Here is an 18,545-nt window from a genome sequence, read left to right as displayed (position 1 = left end):
TTATGCTGGAAGTAGAGGTGATAATATCTTTCTTAGAGAGTATGCAATGAAGAATTTGACGTTTTCAGCTGGTTTACATGTGTTGCAGAGCATATTAAATCTATTTTTCAAATGTGTCTGAGTGATTACAATCCTAGAATGATCCTAGCTTTATCTGGCCTAAATAGCAGAAGGTCCTTATATTTATAAATTTTTGTATTCTTTAAAAGAAAGTTTTATGTGTTAAAAATTTTTTTCTGTACATTGCTAATGTCAGTGTATTTTTTTCAATTACTAGAAGAAAAAAATTAAGAAGAAAAAAATTTGAAATTTTGGAAAATTTGAATGAAAAATATTTCAAAACAATTAGTCTTATGACTACATAAAGCAGTCTGGCAGAATCCATTCAGTAGTCATTAATAAAAAAGTTAAGAATTTTAGAAATTCAGTCCATATAAAATATTGCCTATTTTCGTGGATGGTAAAGGAAATAGTCAGTAGCATAAAGTTAGAATCTGATTTCTTGATCTCTTTATGATGAAAGAAATTTCTCTTATAAAAGGAAAATGTTGAATTTAATACAAAACTATTTCACTTGTTTGGCAAGCTAGAAAATTTTTACTACTAATAAATTCTAATGAGTTGGAAAAGTTTTTTGAGAAAATTGACTTCAATAAAATGTGCTTGAATTTTATATTCTAGTTTTGTTTACTTATGTTCTTAACCTTTTTTCGAGGAATTGGAATATTAATGAGGTAGGAATATAACCTTTTTTCCCTTATGGAATTACACAATTGTATAATTTAAGACGTGGTGAAAGTCATTTAATAAAATTTATTATTATTAGTCTATGCAACCATTTAAGACTGCAAATAAAATTACTAAATATAGTGAGTTATTGCAGGAGGAAATTTACACTTTCCATCCCAGCTATGCTGAATCTTATTTATTGCATATACAAATATACTTAATTTTTGCAGTAATTTCTCAGTAGGTGCACTGTTACAAATTATAGGATTAATTTAACATTCCACAGGTGGATGTAATTATTTTAGATTTCTCTTGCTTTTAAGAAATATCAAACATGATAATTTTATTTTTATTTCAAACTTTTTCACTGAATTTCTTTATTAACATTGTAGAAATATTTGCTTAAATTGTATATTTATTGTAATTTCCTGACTTTTTCTAATACTTATTCTCTCATATACTGAGCATGAAATAATTTTCCCACTTCGGAGGGCTTTAGAATGGCCATTCGTCCAAATGAGATGAAATTTGAGCTACAGTTTATTCAAATGATGTGCTTAACATTTATTAAACAAAAAATTTTTACATGAAAATCCACCAATAAATGGCAATGTAAATACACTTTCAAACATTTAATATGCTTTATAAATGTTAAATAACACACAAACACAAAATGTAGCATTAAAACTACTCAAGATGTTTTTCATGTTCAACAATGGGCTCTAATTACAGAACTATATTTGCCACAACTAACTGGAATAAGTCTGTTAGAATTTCAAGAACACGGTGCCAAATATTGTCCATCAGATCTAGCACAGATGCTGGTCTTTCACGGACCAACATGTTTTGGTCCATCATAGTTTTTTAGGAAACTTCACAACCAAAAGTTGCACGGAGTGAAATCTAGCGAACAAAAATGCCATATAATTGGAAAATGATGGCTAATCACTTGCAAATCTGTAAAATGCTGTTGTAGTAATTGCTTTCTTGATAATGCGAGGATGTGTATTATACTACATAAAAATAATGTGACAATAATAATAAATAATGTTATTTTAAGCAAATTGATTGTCTTTAAGATCTAATATAGGTTAACTGAATAACAAAACAGTTGTTTATTTCCTCAGCTCTTTAGGATTCAAAATTTATTAAGTCATAGTGTAGGTTTAAACTAAAACTACTTTGATCAAGTATTGAAGTAAAATGAATAGCTATGTTTAAACATGAATTGCTAGTAACTTTATTTTTGTTCATTCTTGATTTGTTTATATTATATGCAGTAATATTTATATTAGTCCAATCACAGTGTTTTGCTTGAATTTTTTTCCCCTCTTTGCTATCTTTATGTTTTACCAAACCTTTTAGTGATACAATAATGGAAAAATCTAAAAGGTTTGGAACTAAATAAGAGTTTCATTATGTAATTTTTTAAAATAAAAATGAAAAAAATGCCCCATTCTTATTAAGTAAATTAATAGGGATGTTTCTTACAATTTTTAATATTGTATATTTGTAGTTTGTATTGCTTAAATGTATTATCGGGTTTATGAGATTGTTCTTCGTGGTTTATTTTTAGTTTAGAATATTTTCAAACTTTTCTTGTTGAATTTAGTTTCTGTAATATTTTTCATTAATCTTTTGCATCTCAATTTATATGATTCATGATGTCATAAACTGAATTTTAATTTTTTAGAATCATATCTTTGATTAAGAAATACTTCATTCAGACATTCTTCCATTTCTTTCTTTTTTCTCTTTTAAAAATATTTAATTTCTGTCCGAGTAATGGCTTGCTAATTTTTGCTTTAAAGGATCTGTATTGCTTTGATAATGACAGTAGTGAGAGTAGCTGAAGTATTCAGAGTGCCAATTGAAAGCAAGCTTTAAAAATTGCATAATTTTTCTTTTGCTGTTGTTTTAGAGTTCTTGCATTTCAGAGTTTACTGATACATATGTTAACTATTTATCTACTTACGTATTAAGCTGTAATTGAATTTTATAAGTTTAAATTATTAAATTAAACAGTTTTCAGTATTTATGTGTTGTTGCCTCCTGTTACTGCAAATATATCAAACTGAATTTGTCTATTTTTTATTCTTCACAATTTGTATAAATTCTTTCATTTTATAAAATTAAAATGCCTAGTAAATATTTTAAGTTAACTGAATTTATAGTGTCTAATAAATCCTTAAAAACTAAGCTTTTTAAAAGTATATCATTTTTAATAGTTGCTTTGTTAATAGTTTTTCATAAACATTGAAAATTTCTATATACTCAACAAATTTCTCTTTCCAGGGAAGCCTATTGCCTTGAAAAGAAAGAGAAGATATAGACTGATATTTACAAAAGGTAAACTGATTTTTCATTTGGCATACTTTCAGTGAATAGGAATGAGCCTAGTTTTTGTTTTCATATAATTTAAAACTTATATGAAGCAATTGTTTTTTTAAATTTAGACTGTCTACCTAGTGAAAAAAGAGGGGAGGGTGTTATTTTGCAACTGCATAATCTACATATACAGTTAAAATTATAATAGGTAGATGTGGAATGCATCTCAATTTTTTTATGTAAATTTTTTGATTTTATTTAATTGAAGTTTATATTTTATTCTAAAAGGAATAAGTATAATTTATAGGATGGCTAATTTCAAATTCATGGCTTCTGGTTCGAATTTGAATGCGAGATTCTCTTATTTTCCAAATGCTATCTATTTAAATTTTAACATAAATAAATTTACGCATGCAGAAGTTCTGTTTATAAAGTATGTTTAGAAGAAGAACGACTTGTCAGTTCCTTCAACTGGAAGTATGCCTTAAAATTATTCACTTAATGATGTAAAAAATTACTGACTTCTCTTGTTTCGTTTGGTCAATCATAGATTTAAAGACAGCAGGCTTCTAACTGAAGATTGCAGTCAAAAAAGATTTTAGTATTTCAGATTTAGTTTGGGCAAAGATGAAGGGTTTTCCTTTTTGGCCAGCCAAGATAGTAGAACCCCCTACAGATAAAAAATCTACTCCTAAAAAGAGCACATCATTATGTATTCTTTGTTGGAAGTCTAAATTATGCATGGATAAAAGATGAAAATATTGTACGTCATTCTGAAGAAATGCTACAGTCTACTTCCAGTAAGAGAAAATCAACCCTTTTAAAATTAGCAATAAAACAAATCATTGAAGAAGCACCCAAACAAGCTAAATCACTAGTCAAAGAAAATGAATATCCTAAGAAGTCTCCTGAAGTATTGACGAGTAGTACTGAAGAGAAAATTGCTAAAGTGAAAACTGAAAGCCAGGAAGTTCGAAAGAGGGTTTTACCTAAACAACGTTGTACGGATAAATCAGAATATGAAAGAACATCTCCTCCTCTAAAGTTAACTAAAAGGCCTACTGAAGATTTCTCTGAATTAAATACACCTCCTAATTTAAACTATAAGTGTATAGCTGTTAGCAGACCATTAGTTGAGTATCCTTCTTCAGGAATTACCAGCAGTAAATTTCAGCGATTTCCTGCTTTTGATTTATATGAATCCAATGAAGCCATAAAAGCAGAAAATGTAACACCATCGCATAAGAAGATTGGATTTATTGGTCTCGGAATGATGGGTCAAAGGCTTCTTAAAAATCTGCTTACTTCCAATCACAAAGTCACAGTTTGGAATTGAACCCCTGAGAAATGTGTAGATTTTGCTAAAGTTGGAGCTGAGCTTGCACATACTCCAAGTGACGTGGTTGAGAACTGTGACATAATTTTTTGCTGTGTTTCTGGTCCTGAGGCCTCAAAAAGCCTGGTTTTTGGAAACTATGGCGTTCTGTCAGGTCTTGAAAAGTCGCCACCTGGGTCAAAAAGTTATGTTGAAATGACTGCATTAGATCCAACTACATCAATAAACATTGCAGAAGCTATCACACGTAAAGGTGGAAAATATCTTGAAGCTGCAATCTGTGGATCTAGAAAACCCGTAGAAGATGGAATTTTGTTAATTTTGTGTGCAGGCGATAAGAAAGTTTTTGTCTCTTGTGACAGTTGCTTTTTTACCTTTTCAAAAAATGTATATTATCTTGGAGCCTATGTTTGCTTAGCTTCTCAGATGAATCTGATTCTTAGTACAAGAGTGGTAGAATCACCTGTTGCCTTGTTAGAAGCCTTGGACCTTGTTGAGCGTTGCAATCTTTCTCAGGCCGATTTCTTTGAAATTATGGAACTTAGACCAATATGTTCACCTCTTCTTATAGAAAAAGGAGAAGCCATATTATCACGTATCTTTAAAACTAATACTGCTCTTAAGTACCAACAAAGAGATATAATTTCGGCTCTTACATTTTATAATGACCGTGAACTCCCAATGTCAGTCACGACAGCAGCAAATGAAGTGTTCGAACGTGCTAAACTTCGAAATAATTCTGACCATGATGTATCTGCTGTTTACATGGGAACCGAGTATTAGTGTCAGTTCATTGTTTTGCTATACTATGTTATATACCTGAAGGATAAATATGGTTTTTTTATCCCAATTCATTGTAAAATGTTATAAAAGATTTAATAATCCATTAAAGATATCAATCATAAAATTTTATTTTCAATTTAGTTGTGTCTTTTTATTATTTAGTCTTAAACTTTTATATTTTCATTTTATCATCATTGCTCATTTTATATTCTGAAACCAGAGCAGCTTAATTATTAAATATATTGAATAATAATAATAATAAAGCACCTTATTCCTTAAAATTTGATTTTTAATGTTTATTCAATTTTGATTAAGAATTTATGTACATGGTTTGCAAAATTAGTCCATGCATTGTTCTCAGCTGAAGAAAAGACCTTTAATTCTCAGTAATAAATTATCCTATTGTATATATATGCCCCCCCCCCCCCTTGATGCAGGTACAGAAAGAATAAAATTGCAGTATAAAATGTGCTTATATAATTCATAAACTATTGCTATTAATGAATTATGGAAGTTTTTATTTGTGTATTGTACAATTTTAACTAGTTTAAATTAATAATAATATTTATTTATACATTTCCTCTACTTGGAATATAAAATTTTTTAAGGAAAAAAAAGTTTGTTATTAGATACACAATGAAAAAAAAATTGGTATTGAGTTAAAGTCCAAGTTACTCGAAATATCTTCGAAATTTACTATGGTATGAATAGCGTTTTTATTTTTATTTCTCGTACTATATACTGTGCCAATAGATTTTATATTATACACTTATTAGAAAAGACCTTTTTATAATTTAAAAGTAGTTTATTTATAATTTCAATAAATATTACCTTCTTAGAAATTATTTAAAACTGTAATAATTACCATTATGGTCTAGAATCATGTTGTAAAAATATAATAAATATCTTCTTTCAATGCCAAAATACATGAAATCATATTATAAAATTACTGCTAATAAATGAGTGTGTTAAAAGCTATATTTTTTACCATATTTGAGCAATTAAAATCAATTCAAATATTATTTACTTCTTATTTAATTTGATGTTACTGTCCCAAAATCCATTTCACTGACAAAAATATTTTAAATTTATTATAACTATTTAAATCCAAAATAATATTTTATATATATATATATATAGATAGAAAGACAAATGTATTATTTTTCATCATTCAACTTAAATATGATTAACTCTGAGCTCAGTGAGTGCAAGAATTCCAGTGCCTAAAAGTCCTTCTCTTTCTTCAGATAAATTACAGGAGGGGGACACCAATTAAGCTATAATTCAAATGTGTGGTCTGTTTTTTGCCTGCTGTAGTTGCAGTTTGAAGGAAGGGTTTGTTTATTTTGTTGCTGAATTTACACTCATGTGTGTTTCAAAGATTTTAGATGCTTTTTTTTTTTTGTCTTTTATAATTACTTCAGAATTAAGACTAAATTCAAAAAATAAAACAAGAGTAAGCTATATTAACATCAAACATTACTATCATCGAATCTTCTTTGGATATTTTTTTTTCAAAAGTTTATTTTCTTACTTATCAAGGATGAAAACATTTGATAAAATTAAAATTGGTATTTTCAGTTTGTTTTTTAGAAATAGTGGTTTTTTTTTCATTTTTTAAACCTTTATATAAAGCATATGAACACTTCAATGAATAGGAAAATATTTTAGTACCAAAAATGTTCAAAATGCAAACCTGATTTTAATTATTAAATTAAATTAAGCTTGCTTTTATTTGCTTATTGAAACTAATCAATAATATTTTTACAAACTTTGTAGATATAGTGCAACATTAAGTAAGGTGTTTATAGCTCGAAAAACTGAAAGGAATGCAATGAAATGGTTGAAAAGATGCACCATTAAAATCTGTTATTTTGCTAAAATAATAAAATTATTTTCTCAACATTAAATTTAAAACATATCTCTAATTTCCAATAATACAAATTCCACAAAAAACTAATTCTGTGAAGATGGCCGTGAAGAGTATCTTAAGACAATTCTTTTGCATCTTCAACATATATAATCTTAATATTATCAGTTAAAAGTGCATAATTATGGAGAAAAAAAACTGCTCTGGTGATATTTTATGATGAAAAAATTATTGCTACCCAAATGCTCATTTGATTACTCAAATGTTACCATTATGATTGCCCAAATAATCATTTTATTCCTTCTCATAAAATAATTCTATTTCATAATCATATAGTATTCTTACAGCAATTCAAATTAGTTTCTGAATCAAAATTAATATTTTCGATTTCATAATTAAGACATAATAAATTTTATCCCAAACAGCAAGATTTTTGCGTTTCTATAAAATTAGGAAGTTTTTAATAAAAAAATAAGATTATCTGTACTTTTCGTGCACATATAGACACTTCTCAATCAGTGTTCATAATTTTTCAATTATTTTCAAAGAAGTTTCATGTAAATTTAAGTTAAATGCATCAAATTTTACTTTGTTTTTAAATTTTAGACAACAATTGATTTTTATTAACAGTCACCACATTTTTTTTAAAAAATGCACTAAATGTGAAAAGAACAGTAATTGTCAAAATTTTTTTATTTAATATCTAAGTGGCGATGTTGGTAAAGCAATAAATTTAGAAAAATTCATTTATAATTAAATAAGGCATCAAAAAAAATGAACAAAAAGATTTTTTAAAAAAACATCTAAATAATCAGTGTCAATAAAAATAAAAAAAGAAAGAAATAGATTTTTTAATTGATTTACAAATATTTTAATTAAATAATTTATTTAATTTTTAACTGATCATTATAAATATTTTAATAAAATTGAAGCATTATTTGTGTAAAAATTGAAATCAATTAAAAGATACTTCTGCAACAAGGAAATTAATAATAACCTTTTAAAAAATGAGTACAATTATAATAAAGCAAATCTTTGGGTCTTGTCACATATTACAGTAATAAAAATTCACAACATATTTTTAATTCGGTTTTTCATATTTTGCCACTTCCTACCTCTTTTTTTATTACTTGCATTTTCTATTTATTACTTTAAAATTTTAGTTATGTGTATTAATATTTTATGGTTTATATAATCACTACAGTGATTACTGTAGTGCTTAAACAATAGAAAAGCACGATGATAATGTTCCGTTATTGTAGTTTAGAATAATTTATTATGAAATCGGCAAATTATTAATTGCAAACAGGAACATATAAAAGGACCAGAAAAACTGTTTAGAAAAAAAATTAAAATTCTGTAAAAAGAAAAGATCAAAATAAAACATTTTAATTTCGGTTACAGTTAATAATTCTCGCACAAATAACAGACTTATTATTTCCAATGAGCACAGCTTCGACAAGTCAAACCTGCCGTCCTTGTTTCTTGCATTCATTTCTCAGAATCAAAAGTCCTAACTATTCGGATCTAATTTTCTTTTTTCTTTTTCGGTTAATGGTATGCGAGTTTTAATGGCGCAAGAGTCAACTTTGCTAAAATATGTAATTTCTTTTTTTCTTTCGGATATCAATGATTAATTGCTATCGATGTTTTCTTCTACAAAGAGCAACTTTATTTTTCAATGATATCCAGAACACCAATTAGATGAAAATCTAAAAAACTTTAAAAAATAAGTAAAGTGACGAAGGTATAAGTTCAAATACTTTTTTAATACATAAGAAAACAGTGTGGAATTTTTAACTGACTCTGCATCACATAAAACTATTATTATTTTTTAAGATAAAAAGAGCATTTCTCAGAACTATTTTTAAAATCTGCTTCGTTTCACCAAATAACTTTTTGTTAAAATGTGCATCAAGAATATTTTACTAAATATGACCAGGAGACTGTATAAAAATGCACAGCTAATGATGCAATAATATAAAATGCAGAATAATAATTATGCACAGCTTAGATCAATTTTTGGGTAAAGCGTATTTTGGGTAAAAAGCGTATATCTATCTCTACCGATTTACAATTTTTCATGGGGTCACCATTAGGGTGTAAATATTTGTAGTCAAACCTAAAGATCATGTAGCTTTCTCAACTTAAAATTGACATAAATACAAATTATGAAAGAAAGTGTCAGATTTTAAACTCCCTTTTTTTCTGTCGAGAAAAATAAAACGGAAGTGATAAAATTTTAGCAGATATATATAGAACGATTTCAAAAATGTAGAAGAGTCATTGCAGATACATGCAAGATAAAATAGTATCTCCTCACCTTTAAATTTTAAAAATGCTGCGAATCCCATTATTTATTGCTCCGCTTTTCATAATTAGGGCTTTGGAACACCCTGCTCTAGTAAAAATTCTCTAGAAATGGTTACTTTAGTTTCGTGCTGCCCTCTTATATTTTCGCCCATTGGTACAACACTAATCGTACTTCAGATTTCATCAAAAGATGGCGCCATGATATCTAACAAAGGCCGATTTTGATGAAATATATAAAAAAAATTGCCCAGGGAAATTCTGAGTGACATATTTTACTCCTTTTCTCACAATAAAATTTTCTTTAAAGATTTTTAATTTTTTCTTTCACAATTTTTCCTCAAACCTACTCTAATAATTTAATAACATTTTTATGAGCTTTTCCCAGCATACAATTATTTCATTCGTTTGCTTCACTTCATTTCAGCACTGCCATACTTTTGTGAAGGACTAACCTTCAATTCCATCAGATATTTCAACTGAAATGTAAGTATATAATATATTAGTCACAATAATTAGTGAATTAATACAAAGTTTAGACGTATTATAAGTGTTTACAGAGTGAAGCGCTTCGAAATTCGTAATATATATTGCAAACTTTCATATTGCTTTTTCAGCTCTATGAAAACATTAATAGACTAGTTTCTTCTATAATACACTAGTAATTCATAATTGATTAAACTATTTATTAATACTTCTTAATGATATATATGATTTCTCGAAAAAATAAGTCAAAACTTTTTATTTATTTCTCTAATTACAGCTCTTTCTTTTTACCCGAAATCTACTGGATTTCTACAGTACAGTACTAAAGGTAAGAATAACAGTTTCATATCTTCCCCAATATTGTTTCAGTATTTTAGTAGTATATTTTCAGTATTTTAGTAGAATGAATTTTCATCATTAAAAAATAGGACTTAAAAATTTTATTTAGCAATGTGTATGGTTGAATCATTTAATATATATGTGGGATGGGAAGAGAACTGCCTTTTTGAACTGCTTGGTGAATAAAACGTTTCTTAATGTTATATTCTGATCTATTATTATTGTTGCTTCAAGGCAGAAGGTGTACTCTAATTCAGAAGCCAAGCCCAGCAACATAGTTAAATAGAATTAGAAATTCAGTTAAAATAATAAATATTCTCAGTAAAAAATTTATTTATTGATTTATAAAATTGGAAAACTAAGATCAAGTAAACTATGTAAACCATTTTAAAAATTCATGTTATGTGCTCTTTGAATAAAAGGACTAATTTGAAATTTTTTTAATACTAAGTCTTTAAAAAGGATAAACTTATGGTTATTTTCATTATATTTCAAGTTTGATTCAAAACAATAAGGTATGAACATTTTTTTTTTCTTTTTAAATTTTCTAATCGGTTAACAAAATCCTTGTTTTATAAATTAAATTCCTCTTCTGAAACAAAACAATATGATGCTCAGAAAAAGCGTTGTGCTTTTTAAATTTAATTATTTTAGATTTCTCTTACTGTAAATTTCAATGATTGTGTAGTAGTAATACATATATAATTTTGATTATTCTATAATAAGCATTAATATATTATAAGATCTTTCCTTAAAGCATCACAAAAAAGTAAGTTCCTGGAATGCATTTTTATTGATTAATGATAGTTTCATTTTAAGAATTTTTCTGCTAGTTGAATAGCCTTTTATTTCAAAATTTCTTAAACTCCAAATATTTTTTCATTTAGTTCTGGTTGAAGCATTCCAAAATGTCAAAAATTAAGTGAATAAATTTCAGTTATTTCAACATATATAGTGTCTATAAAGATGAGTATGAAAAGGTTATAAATAACTAGATATTTAATTTTAATAATATAATAAAAAAAAATTAAATAATTTTTAATAGTATCCATAAGTATGAATTCTGTTTGCATGAAATTGATTTTTTCCCCTAAAACCGCTATTGCTATCATGATAATTCTTTAGTACGGATGATTCATTTTGTTTTGTCAAATAAATGATGGAAATTTATGTCACACAATAATTCAAGGACATATAATTTTTCTATCTATAGGATTTATCAGTACAGATTGAATCTATAGGATTCTTACTAATACTGATTCATATTTGTGCAGTTTCTTTCTATCTTACAGTTTCTCTCAATAATATGATATTGATATACAAATATAATGAAATGGCTAGAAAAATCAAATTAAATGTTTCTGAAATTAATACTTATAGTATAAAACAACAAAATTATATATCTATATTTTTGTAATCCAGAATGCACTGATGTAGAAAAATATAAAATAAACATATATCAAATTTATTTTACGAACTAGAAATTTGTGTACAAACTTTTATTATTTCTTAAGGCTTTATAACTTAGGAAAGTAGAAGTTCTTTTCAATGCGAAGATAAATTTTAAATGAACATATTTTATCGGTAAAAGTTAGGGTTATTTTCAATATATAAATTTAATTTTGTACACAGTATTTAAATACTTCAACAATCTAGTGTAATTCCCCTTCAGTCCTCTAAAGGACAATATATTAGTTTTTTTTTTTTTTTTAATTTTTAAAAAATTGCAACGTTGAAATTCTATCGCTGGACGCTAAAATATTTTACTTATATAGAATTTTTTCTGCCTAATTTTCTGTAAAGGAAGTGGAGTATAGTATGTCTTATTACCAGTTAAGGGAAATCTTTACGCAGTTGGTGCCATCAGAAGCAGAGAATTGATTACTTAACTCATTTTTTTTTTTTTTTTTTTTTTTTCAAATGCTTCAAAAATGTACGTATCTTTGATTATGATGAAAAGATTTTACCACAACCAATACTCAAGTCTGGTACTGGTCTGTAATATTTTCATACATATCATCCTCTATGAATGTTTCAGAACAAATGTGGTCATCTACTATCTATCTATAAAGTTTTTATCTTTCTTCTTTGTTTTTAATGAAAAGAAAAAGGAATTCATTGTCTGTAACATGTGTTTATAATTATTTCAGTTCAAATATATTAACAAAATACTAGATGCAAGCCCTAATAAGCAGACTTTTAGCCAACCAGTCATATCTCAGAACTATTTGTCAGATTTATTCACAGATGATGCAGTACAAAAACACATGTACATTGACAAAGTTTTTAAAAATGAAATGAATTGTTTAGCTCTAGTGGTGTGGGGGGGGGTCTCCCCTATCCATATTGTTTATAAATATGCAAATCAGAACTGAACAATAATTCTATTAATTAAAAAATAATTTAAAAACAAAATGAAAATATTGTATCAAAATGAAAAAAAAATTATTCAATGATAGCAAAATTCCATTAACTTTTAGTCCACCAACTGTAATAAAAAATCACTTGCACAATTAATGAATAGAATATTTAGTAACACTTAAAAAAAGTAGAAAATTGATCCTAATCAATTCTTTATTGCTTGTAAAGAAAAATGTTTTAGAGCTGTAAATTAAAAAAAGATATATAACACGAATGAATTTTATAAGTTTTTGTGACAATGTATTCATATAGATCAAAACATGAAAAACGTTTTCTTTTCCTTTAAAAATTTTTTTGAGAAAAAAACAGGAAAAATGTGTACCTATAATGTATCAAACAAATTAACTTTTTGTGTTTAATATTATTTTTAATTTCTAGAGCATTTAAAAAAAATACAAAGTGGGAAAAAATGTATTTTAGTATAACATTTATTTAGTTACAGTTAATTGTTTAGGGAATTATAATAATGGGTCAACATTTTATATTCTGCTTAAAATAACTTAAAACTCAAAATTCATACTTTTGCTACCGTTACACATGGAATGATTAATGCAATGTCTAAAGGAAGAAAATTGGGAGGGGGGGGGTAGAGCATATTATATATTTAAATAAAAGAGAGCCATTAAAGCTTTCATTCATAACACTAACAGAAGATGGGCTTTAGTTAGGCTGCCTTTTCCTATAGAAAGCAAAAACGATACCATTTTTGCTAATTATGTCAATAACTTGATGACCTCAAAAGCACCAAAAACTTTCAAAAGTGGAATGGAGGTGGAATATTATAGATTTATATATATGCAATAAATTTGATATGATGGTTAATCTTTTTTTTTAATTCCAAGTATTAATATAACCACCTAAACATAGCCTCATTTCCCTGCAACTGACTCGATCTAAGAATAATGAATTATTAAACTATCAGATTATCATTGCAATACCATAAATAATGCATGAGAATAAGATAATTTTTTTAGTGTGAATAAATTAAGGTAAGTAAAATTTTTTAGATAAGCATACAGAATATAAAAGTAAAGGCAAAGTTAATTGACATAAAACAGCCGATACAATTTAAGTGAGAATCCATTGTAAACTAGATGTACAAAATTTGTTCTTCAGAAATGAAGGAACTTCTTAAATACAGCACCAACAATGCCACATTGATGAAATTTAGGTCTCTTGGAATTTTAAATGCAAATGTTCTGCTATCTAGAGCAGTAAAAAAAACAAGGATGTCTATTGTTTTTGACTATCAGTAAATGATTTTCAATGGTTTCACAATGTTTCATTCTACTAATGAAAAATACCAGCAAATTGACAAGTTTGAAGGGAATTACTGATATAAAAAAATTACAAGTTTTAGAATAAATTACCCAGACTTTGCCTGATTTTTCAGAATTCCCGATCAGCTGGCCATCCTGATTATCTCTCAGATTTTTCACATAATTCAATAAGAAATTAATTCCCCACAAGTATATTTCTTTTAAACTTACATCTTGCAATTATTTTATTGCTTAACCAACTTTGTGAGAATCTTTTTAAGTATATTAAATAATACAGGGAAAAGAAATGAAAAATGAACTTCAAAATATATTTTTATTTGAAAATACATAAGTAAGTAAATTAACCTATTAACTTTTTCAAAAAAAATCAGAAATAGTAAGCAGTGTAAATATACATCACAGCAGTATATTGTATTTCATGAGTTGTGGCTGATCAAAGTAGTTTTAGTTTAAACCGGCACTATGACTTAATAAATTTTGAATCCTAAAGAGCTGAGGAAATAAACAACTGTTTTGTTATTCAGTTAACCAATATCAGATCCTAAAGACAATCAATTTGCTTAAAACTATGAATAAACCTTTTTCAATAAAAACACTGATACTTTTATATGAAAATTGGAATTGAATAAGAAATTAGCAGGATTTGTAATATGCTTATACAATTTTATTTTCTGAAATTATGATAGTAAGATTTATGCCAATTTCTTTGCTTTAATTAGAAATAAAAAAAAATCTAATAAAATTGTTATTGAATTTTGCTTTAAAGTTCAGTTACGAATTTTTAATTGTAATTTTAAATTTACAAAAATGATTTGATTAATAAGCAGAATTTTATTTTATATCATTTGCTGTTATTTTAAAACAAAATATTATATTTAAAAGAATCATAACATTAATAAAAAATTCTGCACTAACAAGGAAAAATAATGTATTAAAAATTTAAAGGTCAAAACTAATCTTGGGAAAGCACTAGGTTTAAAGAATAAAACTTTAAATTGAAATGACGAAAAACGTTCTGATACTTATAAGGATATTCATAGTGGCTTTATAACTTTCTCCTGCTGTTTTTACACCTCAAAAGGCATTGATTTATACTCTGACCTTCAATTTTTTTGTGATAAAAATTTTCTTTAGATAATTGATTAAGATTAAAAAAAAATTTTTTTGTAATTTTAAAAAGCTTTTATATTTATTATTTTCCACTTTTAAGTCTTTATCTCTTATGGTCTTCATAGAGGCGTAAAAAAAATCTAAGCTTTATTCAAAAATCAAATGCGATTGCACTGCATGCAAAGAACTATGCCAAAATATCTAGCCTTCTTTAACTTTACATCAATATTATAAACAATCACATAAAATTTCAATGTGATAAACTTAAATATTCTAAATTTCTAAGAATAAATATTTGAATTTTTAAATTATCTTAAATATTGTAGTTCATGTATTCCTACTTGATGTTTTTAAAATTTCATCTTTCTAAAACATTTTTAGAATTTTACTTTAATTACTTCGTCAAGAACATGGCACTCTATGCAAATTGGGATTTTAATTAATAAATTTTTGGAATTTCTTTTAGTTTTTATTGTGTCTTAATTTCTTCATAGTCTTATTAGATTTGTAATAATTTTTATTTCCTACTTTATATTACTATAAAATCATGTTTAATTATTTTTATATTTTAATTTAAATTTTATTCTTTTATTCTATATTTTAACAATGCTGCCTCCCAATAAAAATTAGATTAATATTCAACACTTAATTTAGCAGGATATTTAAATGAAACTATGGTAAATTAAAATTTGTGCCAAAGAAAAACGTTAACTGAAAACATATTTATAGAAAATTATTAAAATTTAGAATATAATATTTACTCTTTTTTTAAGTCTAAAAGATTTACAAAATCTAATCTAAGACTTAATATTTACAGAAATGTAGAACACATATTTAAAAAAAAATGTCTTTGGCATCAAAACAAATGCCTATATCATAAAATAAGAAGAAGCACTTTTTAAAAGATAATAGTTTAAGTATCTTTGTTTTATTATGTTGAATAATAGCTTTCTTCAGTCTGGATGTTGGTTTTTGATTTATGAGCAAAAATAAAATTTTGAGTGGAGTAAATGGGAGTCAAGGATTATAATAGATACAGATATTCAGAAATTTATAATTTATATATCTGGAGAAAGTAAATAATGGCATGAAAAATCATGGAGGAATTAATAAGAAATAAACCAGAAATATCAAATCTCTGGTCAAATTTCAAATAAACCTGGACATGAGAGATGATTTATTTTTAAAATATAAAGAGAAAAAAAATGAATGGAAGCATAGCACAATTTTTTTAGACATGTATTAAAATAATTACTATACCTACAGTAGAAGGAAAATATGCTTCTATAATAAAAATTAAAAAAGTACTTTATAAAGTGTATTGCCTAGGAATTCGTATCAAATGTAATGGTCATTTGACAAGGATTCATTAAAATAGTAAATGAAGAGAAAAAGGTTGCAATTGTTAAAAAAATATACTGGCTCAAGATTTCTTGTATCCAATAATATAGAACTATAAAAAGAAATTAAAGTTTCTACTACCTGTATGTAGCATTACATTTGACACATTCAGTCTGAGCTGCTGCCTGATCAATCCATCCCTGCTATCAATCATGGAGTTAAAAATCTCATAGCAAAATTGAACTATGGCTGCATTATATGTATCAAAATATAATTTTCAAAGAGGAAATCACAGATAAGATTGTTTAAAAGAACTTGAAGCAATGAACAAAACATTTAGGCTTAGGCTCAAATTTCTTATTTCAGAAAGATAAAGATCTAAAACCTACAACTAAAATTATAACATTATTTTATATGTTAAGTATAAGTATAATAATATACCTTTATTAAGCTTGAAATAGATTTGAATGTTTTTCATGCAGGTCTTTAAGAAAGAGAAAATGTACTTTACTCAGTGTTGGAAAACATCATATATATATATTTGAGCATTGCAAAACAATTTTTATATGCTATGGCAGTTTAATAGGATAATTAAAAAAAAAAAAACATTATAATAAAGCTTACATTTGTGAATGAACGCATTATTCTTTATATAAATAATAATATTGCTGTTTCAATAGAGGAGAGAGGTTTAACCATTTGCTTCTTTGATTTTATTAAAATAAATACGAAAAAAAGGCATTTAATAAAATTTTCGAATCGTATTATCGTACCCGTAACGTGCATTTTCAAAGGATAACATCTTGCTAACGATAAATCGTTAATAAATCCAGTCATGAAACTTTCAATTTCGATGAAAGGGGTATAACCATAATATTGAGAGGTTGAAGCTGTTTCATAGTAATAAAGCAGGTCGTAATTTTCTAGAATGAAATAGTGGACGTTACCTTGACTACTTGTATTCATCACACTTAAGTCCACTTGAAGTATACAGAATTTATATTTATTAAAATAATCTAAACCAGGCTCTTACAAAACAAGAATTAATCGAAAACATGCTTTCAAATTTTTGGTTGGTATTCTGATCCCGCAGTGAAGTGGAGGTGTGTTAACTGAAGAAAAATGAATCGTGAAAAATAGCGTTAGGCGGGCGTCCTAGTGAATTGTATTGGAAAAATTATGATAAAATCATTTTAAAATTATTTAATGTTTGTATAAATATTTTTCTTAATGTGAGAATTTTATTTCATGTATATACATTTATTTTGTAGTTTAAAAACATTTTTAGTTTTCTGATAGCTATGAGAAAGCTATCAGAAAATAAAAAAGTTATATTTCTCCAAATTTCGATAATTTAAAACTATTTTTAATTGATTATCATTTAGGGGTAATATATCAGTGATATATCGTGGAATTTGAACGTTTACTATGCTTTTAAGGGGTTATATATATTTTATTTTTATGTACGGGTAACCGTATCTGGAGATGTGTCGTTCAGGCAGAAATAAGTTCGAAGATCTGGGTTCAAGCAGTCGGATCTAATAATTGAATGTGTTCCGTTCATTCCTCGGATCTGTAAGTGATAGCTAAAAAAAGCGTTTGGAGGAGAAGAGTTCTTGCTTTTGATATTGATTGATTGACGGGAGTTTGGAAATATTCAGTCGCAAAGGCATCTCTGCATTCACTACAGTTATATATATATATATATATATATATATATATATATATATATATATATATATATATATGTGTGTGTGTGTGTGTGTGTGTGTGTGTGTGTGTGTAACATTATTTTTTGTGAAGCAGAATGCAGTTTGAAGACAGTGAAGATACTTTTAATTTCGTGAGGTCGTTTTATTTCATTTTGAAGAAGCAGGCATATGTACAAGCGATGAGCACACAGAACGACACAGAAAAAGAATGAGGAAAAAGCTCTTGGACATTTTATCCCTGGTCTTATATTACCTATGATTTTGATAGGGAAAACATTTCTTCATAGTGCTAATATATTACGAGATTTCGATAGGGATTTTCGTTACACGCGCGGAGAAGGCAGGGGAAACACGGGGAGATTTTAAAAAAGAATTTGCCTCATCAGCGGTATTTTGCCTCTTCACGCGCAGTGTGGGAAAGTTAGATTTTAGCTGATTCAGCAATTTAACAAAGCTTCTCTTGAATTAATTAAGTAGAGACAGTGGAATTGGATCACGAA

General features: G+C 26.6%; 1 protein-coding gene across 5 annotated transcripts in view; it reads left to right on the top strand.

Annotated features, from left to right (window-relative positions):
- LOC129960314 (cytokine-like nuclear factor N-PAC) overlaps positions 1-18,545 on the top strand; it is a 29,576-nt gene that overhangs the window by 3,404 nt on the left and 7,627 nt on the right. Inside the window, exons 2-4 of one of the 5 annotated variants that reach the window (XM_056073663.1) lie at positions 3,025-3,078; positions 9,784-9,842; positions 10,120-10,170. The exons of 1 other annotated variant lie outside the window; for it this stretch is intronic. The gene's annotated coding sequence lies outside the window, so the exon portion shown is untranslated. Of the gene's footprint in view, positions 1-3,024; positions 3,079-3,607; positions 5,313-9,694; positions 9,843-10,119; positions 10,171-18,545 lie in introns of those variants that run through there. 3 more of the 5 variants (XR_008783573.1, XM_056073664.1, XM_056073665.1) reach the window with 3 other exon arrangements.

The sequence above is a fragment of the Argiope bruennichi genome, chromosome X2 (assembly GCF_947563725.1).
Source record: "Argiope bruennichi chromosome X2, qqArgBrue1.1, whole genome shotgun sequence".
Taxonomy (NCBI): Eukaryota; Metazoa; Arthropoda; class Arachnida; order Araneae; family Araneidae; genus Argiope; species Argiope bruennichi.
This window is presented reverse-complemented; position numbering and strand designations above follow the sequence as displayed.